Consider the following 15205-nt stretch of genomic DNA (forward strand, 5'->3'; position numbering starts at 1 on the left):
TAATAGTGCTAAGCCTGCTATACTCTCAGCACTCTACGAACTGCTTTGCCTGTGCTGGGATGAGGGAGCAGTACCACAGGACATGCACGATGCCAATATCATCACCCTCTATAAAAACAAAGGTGACCACGGTGACTGCAACCACTACCGTGGACTCTCCCTGCTCAACATAGTGGGGAAAGTCTTCGCCCGAGTCACTTTAAACAGGCTCCAGAAGCTGGCTGAGCGTGTCTACCCTGAGGCACAGTGTGGCTTTCGAGCAGAGAGATCCACCATTGACATGCTGTTCTCCCTTCGCCAGCTACAGGAGAAATGCCGCGAACAACAGATGCCTCTCCATGTTACTTTCATTGATCTCACCAAAGCCTTTGACCTCGTCAGCAGACGTGGTCTCTTCAGACTACAAGAAAAGATCGGATGTCCACCAAAGCTACTAAGTATCATCACCTCATTCCATGACAATATGAAAGGCACAATTCAGCATAGCGGCGCCTCATCAGACCCCTTTCCTATCCTGAGTAGCGTGAAACAGGGCTGTATTCTCGCACCTACACTGTTTGGGATTTTCTTCTCCCTGCTGCTCTCACATGCATTCAAGTCTTCAGAAGAAGGAATTTTCCTCCATGCAAGATCAGGTGGCATATTGTTCAACCTTGTCCGTCTAAGAGCGAAGGCCAAAGTACGGAAAGTCCTCATCAGGGAACTCCTCTTTGCTGACAATGCTGCATTAACATCTCACACTGAAGAGCGTCTGCAGAATCTCATCGACAGGTTTGCGGCTGCCTGCAACGAATTTGGCCTGACCATCAGCCTCAAGAAAACGAACATCATGGGACAGGACGTCAGTAATGCTCCATCCATCAATATCGGCGACCATGCTCTGGAAGTGGTTCAAGAGTTCACCTACCTAAGCTCAACTATCACCAGTAACCAATCTCTCGATACAGAAATCAGCAAGTGCATGGGAAAGGCTTCCACTGCTATGTCCAGACTGGCCAAGAGAGTGTGGGAAAATGGTGCACTGACACGGAACACAAAAGTCTGCGTGTATCAAGCCTGTGTCCTCAGTACCTTGCTCTATGGCCGCGAGGCCTGGACAACATATGTCAGCCAAGAGCGACGTCTCAATTCATTCCATCTTCGCTGCCTCCGGAGAATCCTTGGCATCAGGTGGCAGGACCGTATCTCCAACACAGCAGTCCTTGAGGCGGCCAACATCCCCAGCTTATACACCCTACTGAGTCAGCGGCGCTTGAGATGGCTTGGCCACGTGAGCCGCATGGAAGATGACAGGATCCCCAAGGACACATTGTACAGCGAGCTCGCCACTGGTATCAGACCCACCGGCCGTCCGTGTCTCCGTTTTAAAGACGTCTGCAAACGCGACATGAAGTCCTGTGACATTGATCACAAGTCGTGGGAGTCAGTTGCCAACGATCGCCAGAGCTGGCGGGCAGCCATAAAGGCGGGGCTAAAGTGTGGTGAGTCAAGAGACTTAGCAGTTGGCAGGAAAACAGACAGAAGCGCAAGGGGAGAGCCAACTGCGAAACAGCCCCGACAACCAATTTTATCTGCAGCACCTGTGGAAGAGTCTGTCACTCTAGTATTGGCCTTTATAGCCACTCCAGGTGCTGTTCCACAAACCACTGACCACCTGCAGGTGCTTACCCATTGTCTCCCGAGACAAGAAGGCCAAAGAAGAAAAAAAAGAGTCACATATTAGTAAGATCATTACACACAGAGCAATGAGTTGAAAAGCAGAAACAGCATTTTAACAACAATTTGTGATATTTCCTGGCACGTGAGGCAATGAACAATAAACAGAATGTGTCAGGAGATAAACGTTAACTGTTTCCATATCGCTGAGACTTCAGACTCTATTGGACCTGGTTTGCTTGCCTACACTGGAGCTTCAGATTTTAATGCAAGTCTGACATTCTCTGTACCTTTTCTATAAACTCTGGGAGGAATTGTATTTAGAATGGGTTACACTGTCCTGAATGGAATGCAATGTCACTGGGGCAGAATATATAAACAGGATATATTCTATCACACCAGGGTGTACTATAGAGAGAAGAAAAAGTCAACAGCTGGCACATGAAGTTGTCAAGAAGTCATTGTTTGCAAGCATTCTAATTCCTGTTGACAAACACTTTGTGTAGAAGACATGTAGTAATAGCATGCTGGCAGACAGATCAAGTCCACTGCGATTTTACAAAAAACATGTTTTGAACAATCTCAAGAGTAGGATTGTTATGCAAAATGGGTTTTGCCATGTTTCTACCAGTATGCAAAACCATGATTATTGCAAAATCATAGCAGACTGAATCATCTTTCGTAGAATGATACAGCACAGAAGACGACCATTGTACCTGTGCCAGCTCTTGCAAAGAATTTTACTATACCCAGTATTTCATGGTAGTTTTACACAACTGTCATACAAAGCCATTCTGCCATATTAGCTCATGGTCCAAGTACTGTAACATGATTGCAAAGCATCTGGAATAACAGCAAACACACTTGTGCAGATGCTGTTGTCTAAACATCACACACGTGACGTTCATTTTTTACGGTTTTCCGCAGTGTTAGGGAAATGTGAACAGACCAACAATGTAAAAGCTACAACAATTGTCCTGGGTGAGTGAGCTCAGCCAACCTACAGTCAAGAAAATAGCACCCATCAGTCTTTGTTACTTTCATTGCCACAGTGGCATTGCTACCTCAAAAGAATCTGGGAAGATCATTTTGTACGAAGGGAGTACCAATTCATTCAAATTCCAGCTTGATACCAACATTAAGAATCTGATCAGCAGCAATGCTTTGCTTATAAAGGGACACAATACAGAGTTTACAACGTATGAACATTTTTATGAGGATGAAGACTCAACCAAGTGCTAAAGGTGTGAATATTCTGAAGATTTGTAGGCTGCTTTAGGCTTTCTGAAAACGTTGCATTGTCACAGTTGCTTCACTTATTATATTTGATATAAAATACACTATAGAAATATTTAATTGCCCAAGGATAAGAATATTGAAAATCACCAAGAGATTGTTCATAAATGAGGCTCTTACCTTTGAAATAAGGATGAGATGGAAAGTCCAATTGTATGTTTAGACTTTCGTTCCTTTTACATTAGTTTGGATTCCAGGAAACAATGTCTGTGAACCAACAGCATGTACCATGTCCAGCTCCCTTATGTGAGCACCAAGATTGTGGACCAAGTTTTCATAGTTCGACAACTCGGCCACCTGAATAAGGGTTCTGCAATATAAATGTGAGGAACTGGCTCATGGATTCCAGTCTCCTGGAATTGAAATTAAGCAAGTGCCAATATAACAGTGGTTTTTATCATGAGGCAGGGTTCTGCTTGAGATTTGCTTCCGCAATACTCATTTTGAAAAGATTGTTCCTTTAACATGTGAGAGAAATAAATCATCAAAACTCTATTTGCTGAGGAGCCAATATGATCTGGAATAATGGCCTATAAATTTTGCTGCGCAATGCCCTTTCTTCAGGCACCAGCCAGCCTACCGGTCTGCTAAGCCCCCAGTATGGTGGGCAGGAAGCATACGCATATTTTCCACTAGAAGTGCAGCACCTGCTGTGTTGGGAAAGGAGATTGCGCTGGCCTAGCCTACTCAATCCCTCCCCCCACCACCACCATAAGCCTCTTATTAAAATAGCAGTTGGGCCGAGGCAACGACATGGAGGCCTGATCTGTATATTTAAAGAAGCACAGGTTAAATCGGAACCTGCAGGAATAGAGCAGGACCTCACCCCTATGTCCCACAGGGGATTTTAACTACCCACCCAGCCAGTTTCTGATGGGTTAAAATCGCCCTTGATGTCCCTTTACACAGGGGCCAGGAGAAATCTTAACCCCATATCACTGCAGTGGTGGAATTACAAATTATTGATTGAAGCGTAGACTCATGAAGGACAATTGTGACTATGAGGAGAGCAAAGCCCCTCTGTAATATTTTCCAAAGAAGGTGCACATAATCTATTCTTTCCACTTGACAATGAGATGCTGCTGTTTATTTCCAGCAGTTTCTGCTTATAGTTCATATTTCCAGCATTTGTGCTTTCTCTTTTATAATAAAATCCTCCTTTGGTATATTTTGCGATTCCTTCATTCCGCATCACCTGGTGATTTTATATATATACTAGTTAAAGTCTGGCTTCCCGACCCAAACCCAACTAGATCTGACTACATGTGTCGGGTTGAAATTCCGAGTCCAGCATTCGGGTTCAGGTTGGGCTGGACACTGCTTCCGGGAAGTCACAGGATCAGGCTTACACATGATTTCCCACAACTCCATCTGCAGGAATAGCCTGCTGCCGGAATGATGAAGAATATTCATATCGGGTCAGGTCAGGTTGAGCGCGAAAAAATATTGAAGGGCTTGGGCTCGGGCCGGCTGTGGTCGGGTCAGGTTTTAATTTTATACCCGAGCCAGACTTTAATGTTAGCTACACCCTGTTGCCTTCCCAGTTTTTTTAGTTTTTAATGTTTGTTTCAATATCGCAGAATCAGTGGGCTGGATTTTAAGAGGCTGCCGCCGATTTTGGCATTGAGCTCAAAAAATGGCGGCCCGCACATGCAGGCCGCACGCCAAAATAGTCAGGGTGGCCCGGTCCCCTCAATCACGTGGAGTGGGTGGGCTGTCCGACCCTGGTGATGGCATCAGCTGCCTGTGCACAGGCGTGGGGCCATTTTTAAAGGGCAGCCAGCCCCGCCGCCCAATTTAAAATGTTAAAGTCCTACCCCACAAAACTAAATAAATAATTTGCTATCGCCTCTTTCCCACCTACCCCACAACAATTGCTATTTGCCCTTTCACCTCCACAAAGCACTTAGCTTTTACATCGAACTTCCCCCTCCCCCAAACTGCACAAAGTTCAAGGTTCAACCCTTCCCACCATCCCCTACACCCATTACTTAAATTTGACCCCATCCCACACCTCCCCTGCACTAACAATCTTACCTCCTCACCCTCCCCACCAGTGTGGCGCCACATTTCCCTGGATGGGGATCTGAAGGCACGGGAGTGCCAGCCACCACACTGAAGATCGCAGCAGCCCCTCAAGATCACAGGTAAGTCTATTTAAATTTAGTAATTTTATTAATTTGAATATTTAAATCGTGGTCCTGTCACCCACCGGCAGGGGGGGCCGCCACGGAGCCTTGCCGTCGCTGGGAGGATCGGGCCGGGTCCTCCCGGCGTCGAGATCTGTGGCAGGCCTCATCCAGAGCCATCTTCAGGCCCCACCCCCCACCCCCCGCCATGGAACCCGATGCCTGGGGGAGAACAAAATCCAGCCCACTTTGTGCTCTTTGAAAGCAGTAGGGGTGTAAGAGTGTAAATTAGCATCATTCCACCTGGGGTTAGGGCACAGTTCTTCCGCCTGCACTGCCTTTTGTTACCAAGGAAGCGTGAGGTGATGGGTCAAATTGTTTACTAATATATTGCCACAATATTTCTTGAGGCTTTTGTGATGAGGCGTTGCCATACAAAGGTGAACAAGTCATTTCCTCTGACTGATATGTTTCCCGTAATCCCTGCACTGCACAGTGATAACATTAGTAGAATATGGAACAGGCTGTTCTATATTGTGTAATCAATCTACAGCAGCGAGGCAGCCTTGAAAAAGTTTGTAACACTTACTGTGAAGTCTTATCCTTAACTGGATCTAGCGAGTTCCACTTTAAGAAAAATCAATACACAAAAGTACATATCTAATTTTTCTCCACTCAAGCTCTGAAGGCAGGGTATGATTTCATTATTACCAACCTGAGTGTCCATTCTTGATGTGTTAGCCCCATGAGAAAAATGTTGCAAGTTTATTTAACCACAGTGGTCATTGACCGATTTTTTATTTTATTCTTTAATGGGATGTGGGCATTGCTGGCCAGGCCAGCATTTGTTGCCCAACCCTAATTGCCCTTGACAACTAAGTGACTTGCCAGGCCATTTCTGAGGGCAGTTAAGAGTCAAACACATTGCTGTGGGTCTGGAATCACATGTAGGCCAGACCAAGTAAGGGCAGCAGATTTCCTTTCCTAAAAGGACATTTGCAAACCAGATGGTTTTTTTTTACAAAAATTGATGATAGTAATAATGCCATGAAACTAAGACCAACTTTCAATTCCAGATTTTTTAAATTAAATTAGTTGTATTTAAATTCCATTAGCTGCCAGGGTGGGATTTGAACCCATGGCCCCAGGGCAATAGCCTGGGCCTCTTGACTACTAGTCCAGTGACATTACCACTATGCCACCATCTCCCCAACACGTAGGCTTTGGTAGTCACTAAGTAAAGATTAGGACCGAGAACCTTGGCCGCATTATTTCCGTTCCTATTTCACGACTGTTCATTGCAATTGTAGGTGGCCATACCAAGGCTAAGATCAGCTAAGCCAACACAAACCAGGGATCAGACTTGGCACCTCTGATCTGTATCATTTAGAACTATGACAGGCATTATCTTCACCCACTAGGCCATTGATGGACCTACAATATTGGCTTTTTTCACTTGCACCATGAAATTCTCCCGAAAAGCCTGTAAGACTACTCCTCAACGTCTCCTGAACAGAACTGCTCCAGAAAGATCCCAGTGACAATCACATGTCTAGTACCACTCGTCTACGTGTAGCAGGATTTCAGACTGAAAGTCATCTGGAACATATCATACCTTATCCTTTTTTTCTTCAAAAACTAGCAATTATTTGGCCAAAGTTTTTTTTTTGTAAAGTTGATCCCTGTAGAGAAATCTTCTTTATTTTTTCTTTAACCGGCATGTATGTGTGCGTGCGTTGAGTTATTTAGGTGGGAATATATTTATACTTTCATATTTCAATGTGTTAATAAGCTTTGGATCTTTATTGAATAAGTCTTGTTTCATAATAAATTAAATAATTTTGTTGTTTATCAAAAGGAAGCTGGTTGGTGGATTTGTATTCTGAAACAGATAGATAAAAGTATATAATTGGCCATATCCATAACTAGTTAAAATATTTTTAAATATATGTTGTGACCAGTGTAATGGTGGGACTAGAGGGAGACAGTACACTCCTCCAAGCTTGGTCGTAACACTGCAAAAAGTAAACTGTAGAGAGAGCATATCAGGTTTAAATTTAACTTTCAAATTGTGCTATTACTGTCCATTGTAAGGTCATAACTTGCCCAAAACATGTCCTCAATGGAGGAACAATATCCCTTTAAGAAAATTCCTTGTGACATTTACTGTGCAATAAGATGTTGTCAACAAAACAACACAAGATAAACTGGATGGGGCTACTGGGTAAGAATACAGTCCTTACTCCCCTGATATTTCTTTGTGTAAAAATAACATGGTGTGTGCTGCTGAGCCTTATAGGCCAGGGAGGTCCTAAATTGTTTTTTATTCGTTCATGGGATGTGGCCATCACTGGCTAGGCCAGCATTTATTGCCCATCCCTAAATGCCCTTGAGAAGATGGTGGTGAGCTGCCTTCTTGAACCACTGCAGTCCTTGTGGTGACTGTACACCGACAGTGCTGTTAGGGAGGGAGTTCCAGGATTTTGGCCCAGTGACAATGAAGGGACGGCCATATATTTCCAAGTCAGGATGGTGTGTGACTTGGAGAGGAACTTTCAGATTATGGTGTTCCAATGCGTCTGTGCCCTTGTCCTTCTAGGTGGTAGAGGTCGTGGGTTTGGAAGATGCTGTCGAAAAAGCCTCAGTGAGCCGCTGCAGTGCATCTTGTGGATGTTACACACTGCTGCCACAATGCGCCGATGGTGGAGGAGGTGAATGTTTAAGGTAGTGGATGGGAGGCCAATCAAGCAGGTTGCTTTGTCCTGGTCCTGGTCTTAATACCTGGTTTGTGATTTCCACTGAGTTGTCCGATCTCAACTGGAGCAGTGGTCGAGGAATTGAAAATGGCCTAAGTGCTCAGGAGTTTGGGAGCGAAAGACAGAACAGAGAAGGGAATGTAAGCCTGAATTCCAGCTCCAATTTACACTGACCTCTATGGTAATCATGCATATAAAGATACAATGGCAGTGAAACTGGACCCTGTTTCACCTGGATTGTGGATGTAAAATTAGGACAAAAGTTTTGTAGGGTTATGTTCCACATCCCAAGGACACATGACATATGTCTGACACCACATTGCCTCAGACAATATTTTGATGTTCCTGGCAGCCACTGCCAGCCTGCGATCTACATGCCCACCTCCATAGTCCTGCTCCCCATCCACCGCACCCCCGCACCGAGAACCTACCTGACCACCATTGCTGGTGTCACTGCCAGCCTAAATGGGTAGGAATGCAAATGGCAAGCTGCCTCTGTATCCCTGAATGCTGTCTGCAGCTGACCTGAATTATGCTGATGAGGTTTGAGGACCAATTTGGAATGAGTCTCAGGTTTCTGGCATGTATCTCATTTTTCTTTGACTGCAAATGGGCATAATTCAAAGTCTAGGCTGGGGTGAAGAAAGCACCAGGCTTGGGTGCAGTGCTGCGACCAATTAAACAGCATGCCAATGTTCAGGCTGGGGTTTTCCACTTCTGTGCTTGCCAGGCTGAATTCCTTTTAATGTTCACACTATTGGTTGAAAAACTAAGCCAGCGAGCACACTAGTGGAAAGCCCCACCTTTACTTCTTAAACTCACAGATAAAGAAAGGTTGCAGCAAGGTTGGAATTGTGTATAGTATTGTGCCACATCAAGGATCACCAAGAATGTTTGCCTTTATGTAGAGCCATTTATTCAGAACACCTCAATGAGCTTTGTGCAACTAATTGTTTTTTTGGAGTGCAACAACTCCTGTTCTGGAAAACCTGACAGCCTTTCTATACCAGCAGCATTGTACACACAGGCATTAGACAAATCCCTCTGTTTTTAGATGTTCTTGGTCGAAGTAGGAATGTTTGCCTCTTCACCACCTTCAAATTGTGCCATGGAATCTTTAATGTCCACCTGAACTATTGGAACTACTTGTAGGTTAAACCTTGGTTCAATGTTTAATTGGAAGGATAGCAATCCTGATAACACTGCAGACCCTCAATTATGCACTGCAGTGTCAACCTGGGCTATGTGCCCAGAAATCGTGCCATTCCTGTCCATTGCAGGATCTTGCCCAAAAAATGTCCTCAATGGAGAAACAATATTCCTCTGCCCAGGTTCTCATGTGAGGTTCAAACCCACGACAATCTAAACGAGAAGTGACACTGCTGCCAACTGTGCCAACGAATTCAAATGTGGCCTTAAGGAGTGTAGGAGAGAAAAATGGGTGGATGAGAGGGAATAGAAAACTATCATTACCTTCTGAAAGCTGAGTTGCAATCCAGCCCAGACTAATAGCTCTTTATGCTGCCTGTGAAGTGCCACATCAAATGAGTTTGAGCAATTTGAAGCCAATTCCTGGTGGGTGTGACAGTACAACATAAAAATGTCCATAATTCAGTGTTATTACTAAGTCAGTAATGTTTCTCCACAATATAATCCACCAAAAGACATGGAAATGTCACATTAGTGTAGTCGAGAGCATGGCTCTGAAGTTTTGATTAAGGTCCATATTACACACAGAAGTTTTATACTGCAGTTGGATTGCTGGCAGCACTTGATCCATGCACTGGGGTGTCAGGCTGGCTATATGACAGTGTTGCTGTACTGTTGTCGTTAGCAATCTAACCACAGCGTAATGACATTTGTTGTGCCCAAGTGTTGCCCCAGCTGAGATCAGCTTAGTCCTTACCAGAAATTGAACCTGGGATCTTCTGGTCTCTGTTTTGAACTGTGAGGCCATTGCTACTCTTACTCATAGTTTCATATCCTCTAAAAGTACAGCTTTATCAGCAGAATTGCACAGTGCATTGATGTCATAGATTGATGGGATATAGCTTAATGTTCATATGTTGAGGTCAGAGGCATTTACATGCTGTCAAGGTGAGGGACATTGCCCCTTCAAGGAGTTAAGAAGAACAGGCACCAGGACAGTGTGGTGCACAGCCTCTCAAGGGCAATTAGGGATGGGTAATAAATGCTGGCCTAACCAATGACGCCTACATCCCATGAATGAATTAAAAAAAAGCTTCCGTCAAACAGCAAGAAGCAGATGGTATACCTGCTCTCTAATCCAGAGCTACTTATTGTCTGGGTCAAGAGTGCTAAAGTTAAAGCTGGTTAAAAAAATTAATTAAAAAAGGATAACAGGAGATATATTGTTGACAATTTATTTTAGTAACAAAAGAGCCATGATTGCAGATTAATAATCTGCAATGTGTCAGAAGGATGTGGCACAAAAGGTTTCACCATCTCATTTCGTTTGAAAACATGCCTGCTTAAGAATTATCCAACGAGAAATTACGTCAAATATTTGGCAGCTTTTAGTTACATAGGTCTCTATGGCAACATTACCATTTCCGGCCTAGAGCAGCTTCCTCAGTTCATTCAGCTTTCTTGCCCCCATATTGTTATTGCAAGGCCATGTTTGCAGGAAAAACATAGCAACAGTGACTCGCAGACACATTAGCGCAATCCTGCAGGAAATGTTTGCACAAGCTTAATTTTCCCCTAAAAGTATTGACGGAACTTTACAAGGTGAATTCTGTAGAGTGATATATTTATCTCCATTTCCTTCAGCTAATTCTTGTGTAAATTGCACAAACAGAACAGAATCATGTGAACAGCAGCTTTCCTGAAAAGATGTTTCTTTTGTTGCTGCGTAATAATTGCATGTTTGCTTTGGGATGCAAAATCTTATTTTTGAATTCTTAGTGTCTCAATTTATGCCCCACCTGAAATTGGCCTTTAATTTACACAATCATGCTGACCAGGTAGATATTGATAGTGAACAGTACGTCTGTTGGGCAGGCTTTTTGCCCCGATAAAGAGGTGGGAAGGGAGGTGGGTGGGCGGGTGCGTAATTACATGCCACCGGCCAGCGTGCCACCATCCTTCCCGAGCCACTACCGGGGGCCGGATTGGGGGGTGCAACAGCTACCTGCTCACATGTGGTGGGTAGCTTAAGGTAATTAAAAGGCCTGGCTTTTCCAGTGGGCCCATGCGCCACATGTGGCATCAGGAGCATGGCAGCTGCCTAGAGACAGTCTCAGACCGGGATGAGGAGTCAGCGCTCCAGGCTGGCTTTGAGGCTCCTCCACCTACCTGGTTATAGCTGCGGCCACAGACTGCCCTGTGGAAGGGTTTCCCCACCACAATGGTGATCTGGCAGCTGTGGCCATTTCTTTATCAAAAGTTTTAAAAGTACTGAGAGGTTACCTCAAGATGGAGGTGCTCTCTCTCTCTCTCTCTCTCTCTCTCTCCCTTACCTGCAATGGCAGTCTGCAGCTCCTTCTGTGTGACAGGGTCTCTTATTGGCCCTCTAGCTTCAAGAGCCTCCCCGCCATCCTGAATTGGACAGCAAGTGCGCCGCTGGCCACAAATGGATCAATCCAGGCAAAATCAATATCGGGTTGCTGCTCTTGACAGAGTGCAGGGTCAGGATCCGCATTTGACCCCAACGTCAGAGTTCTGACCCAAAATGCAAAATCCTGCCCCTTGTCTCTAGGGCCCTGGATAACTGCACGGATGCCACCTAATGCCTTTTTTTAAAAAAAAATCGTAGCACTTTGAAAATGAAATACTGTGCCAAAATTAATTTGCCAAAGAAACACAGGACCTTATTGCTTTTAATTAGAAGGCTTGGAGTTTAAGGGAAAAATTCTTTTGAAGGATCAGCTTGGCAATCCCCTCTTCCTTAAAGATCTTCCTGTTCTTTTGAACTTGTGCAAATATTCCATTTACAATTGGCCTCCCTGTGATTTTGGAAGCAATAAACACTTGCTTATCTGAGGGTGTCAGTGGTAGCATTCGTGCCTGTAAGGCAGAATATTGTGGGTTCAGACTGCAATCCACAGACCTGAGAACATAATCTAGCCTAACATTTCAGTGCAGTACCGAGGCTGCACTGTTGGAGGTGCCATCTTTTGATGTGATGTTAAACCAAGGATGTGTCTTCCCTCTCAAGCAGATATAAATGATCCCATGAAGAACAAGGGAGTTATCTACAGTATCCTGGTCTGCATTTATTCCTCAACCAACATCAATAAAACAGATTACCTGTTCATTTACCTCTTTTCTGTTTGTGGCAGCTTGCTGTGTGCAACTTTGCTGTCGCATTCCTGTCGCATGACTACACTTCAAAAATGCTTCATTGGCTGTAAAATGCTCTGGGCCATCCATAGGTCATGAAAAATGCTATATAAAGTTATTTTTATCTAGTAACAAACATTTCCCCCACATTCTGATCTAGAAACAATCTGCAAATCCATCAAAAACTTGGGGGAAAAACTGTCAAAATCCAGGAAATCCTAACAAAAAAAAGTCTGTATCCCTTTTATAGCTACAGTCCACAAACATCTTATCTTTAATGTTTATTGTGAATTGGAAGTAATAAAACTAGAAAAAAAAACTTTCTTCCAAAGATCGGGAAATACTTTGGAATACCAAAGTACCTTATTTGCATACAGTATGCACATGGTAACAACACTGAGTAGACCATGGCAGCAGCAATCTGGAAGCAAGAGAAAATTCAACCAGTTGGGAAAATTGGGGGCAGAAGAGTTCTCACAGGGATGGGCCTGATGGATGAATTGGAAGCAGGTGGATTCTAGCAAGGATCAGGTTTTATCGGAAAACTGGATGGGATAGGATTGTCATTGGGATCATGACCAATAGAAAAATTCAGAGTGGGAGGGTTCAAGCAAAGATGAGGCATGGTCAATGGGCACCCAATTCCCCAATTCTCACAAGGCACCAATGGAAATGTTCTTGCCATTTGGAAAATCTACTGAGACAGACGGAAAAGAAAGTAATAAAGGGTAAGAACATTTTAAAATACTCTTGGATTGCGATCACATTTTTGAGAAAGGAAATAGGGCCTCGTTTTTAGAAATTGTGTAATAACAGCACCGATCCTGAACTTGTAGTGTGTATTTTCAGAAACCCACAACTGTGTTGTTTTTGAACATGTTCAGAGATTTTGGAATTTCTGCAATTAATTCCTCAACACATGAAGACATGCTCATGGGGAGTACACTATGGGGATGACATGCTGTCACATTAAACAAAGCAGATGGAATATCAAAGGCTGTCCATCAGCAAATTCTTGCGCTGCACTCCTTATGAGTGTCACTCCTCACTGGGAGCTCAGAATGGAGCCTTGTGTGTGTCCAAAGCACTCCCACTGCAACTAGTAAAGGTAGAACTGATCAGCAAGTGTACCTTCTGCAAGCTTAGAGCATTAATTTTTAATGTCACTTAGTTCCTCCAATGGGCCAGATAATAAAGGCAATGGACCAGACTGGCACTATGTCAGAGACAGACCAGAAGCTTTGAGCCCTTGTCTGTGCTGATTTACCTGCGAAGTGAGTGCAGCAATTTGCTGTGGGGCTCAGGCCTTGAGAATTGCACTGAGAAGGAACAGAGAGGGAGAGAGCTGCAGCCACCAGGAGCGGGACTGCTGCACCCAGAGGTGCACCAGGATCGTGAGGCTGGAATGGGGAACGGATGAGGAGGGCATAGAGGGGCACCCAACCAGCCTCTTGCACACAAAAGACACTACCCATCAGAGAGGATTGACTGTCAGAGGGTCGACATGTTGCAAATGTCAGAATAGCAGTGTCACTGCAGGCACATGTGATCGGCAGAGCTGCACAGAATCAGGCTCCACTGTGATGTTACCTATATTCAAGTAGCCTGTCACTGTCTCGGTTTACACAAGATGAAATGGTCACACGTAGATAAGTTACCAGATGGCGGACTGCAGCCATATACCAACACGAGCCTGTGTCTTTGGCAGAGGTGGGGAAGGAAGAAGTGCTTAAAAGATGAGAATGCCGTGAGTTTGCACAAATCTCCCTGCAACTAGCAAAGGCAGAAGTGATCAGTAATACACAGCATCTGCTAATTTAGAAAATTGTCTTGTAAACTTAATCTGTTAAACAATGACTGATAACAACCCCAGATTACTGGGAAAATTAAAGGAAGTAAGATAATATGCTCTTTTTAAGAAAAGAGAACAAAATCTGAAATAGTTGCAATTATTACCACGCAATGAAAAGCAATTCTGTCAGAGTAACATTGCGAGGTGGCAGGAGCAGAGCTGTAACCATTGAAATCAGGAGGATTTTCCAAATGCCTTCCCCCTTCCCAAGGGAGCAATGAAAGTCTCTAATAGCCCCGCAGCTGCATTCGGGCTGAAATTCTTGGGAAGCCACAGGAACTCTGCAAAGTTCCCATTTGGTGGGAAAAAAATAAGTTCCACAAATAGCTCCGTGGAGTCATAAATGTTTTGAAAATACTACTGTCCTTAATCTTTTCAAATCTCCATCAACAAGCCTGTGTCTCCTCCGTCCTCGGTCTGCACTGAGCTCTGTGTGCAGAATACCAACCCTGACATTGTGATTGGTTCTTGTCTGAGGATGCAGACCACACAGTGGAAACTGGGCCCATTCCAACAACTCTTCCCATTACCCGTGCTGCATCTGGTTTGACCTTCTGCATCAGTTTCCATGTAGATTTGGCAGTCTGGTTAGTAACATTAAAAAATGCTTTACTTATTATATGTTTCCTCTGTAGAGTTCAGACTTGAAAAGGCAGGGTCTGGAGTCTACAGTGGGCAATTTTAAGCTGGGCGTATTTATCAAAATATAATGTGTGGAATTACTACTGATGCCTGTCATTCAGCTTTTTTACTCCTGTCCCCTTCTCTCCTGAATGTTCACAGAGTCACAGTCATCCTCTAGTATGTTGCCCAGTCACCTTTCCTTATGTATGAGCTTAAATAATGAGTGTCAGTTGTCCATCCTGCCATAGGGAACATCATAGCACATGTGCCCATTTGTCCTCCTTAGACCAGGGCCACAATTTGCACACCAGGAGAGATTTAGGCAGGTGGGTAGAGAAGTGAGTTGGAAACTTACCCCCCAACTGTTGCATAAATGAGGGCTGGACTATTTTAAATCTTAGGCCTCATTTAACATACTGCCAGTCTACTTGCTGCCCAATTTGGGTGGGATGACTGTGAAAGTGGCAGAAAATCACAGCCCATCTACACAAGGTAAGTCATAAGGTTTGGTACCAAAGAGGTCTTGTGGGAATCTCTCATTTGGGAAGGGTGGGGAGTCTGGGCAAGCGGAAGGGCCAAAGGTTTCT

General features: G+C 44.3%; 1 protein-coding gene across 9 annotated transcripts in view; it reads right to left on the reverse strand.

The window, feature by feature from the left end:
* LOC137351625 (uncharacterized) overlaps positions 1 to 3309 on the reverse strand; it is a 120184-nt gene extending 116875 nt beyond the window's left edge. For all 9 annotated transcript variants that reach the window (XR_010969534.1, XR_010969537.1, XM_068016248.1 and 6 more), the window contains exon 1: positions 3073 to 3309. The gene's annotated coding sequence lies outside the window, so the exon portion shown is untranslated. The remainder of the gene's footprint in view (positions 1 to 3072) is intronic.
* Positions 3310 to 15205: the final 11896 nt, after the last annotated feature.

Source organism: Heterodontus francisci, chromosome 36 (genome assembly GCF_036365525.1).
Source record: "Heterodontus francisci isolate sHetFra1 chromosome 36, sHetFra1.hap1, whole genome shotgun sequence".
Lineage (NCBI taxonomy): Eukaryota > Metazoa > Chordata > Chondrichthyes > Heterodontiformes > Heterodontidae > Heterodontus > Heterodontus francisci.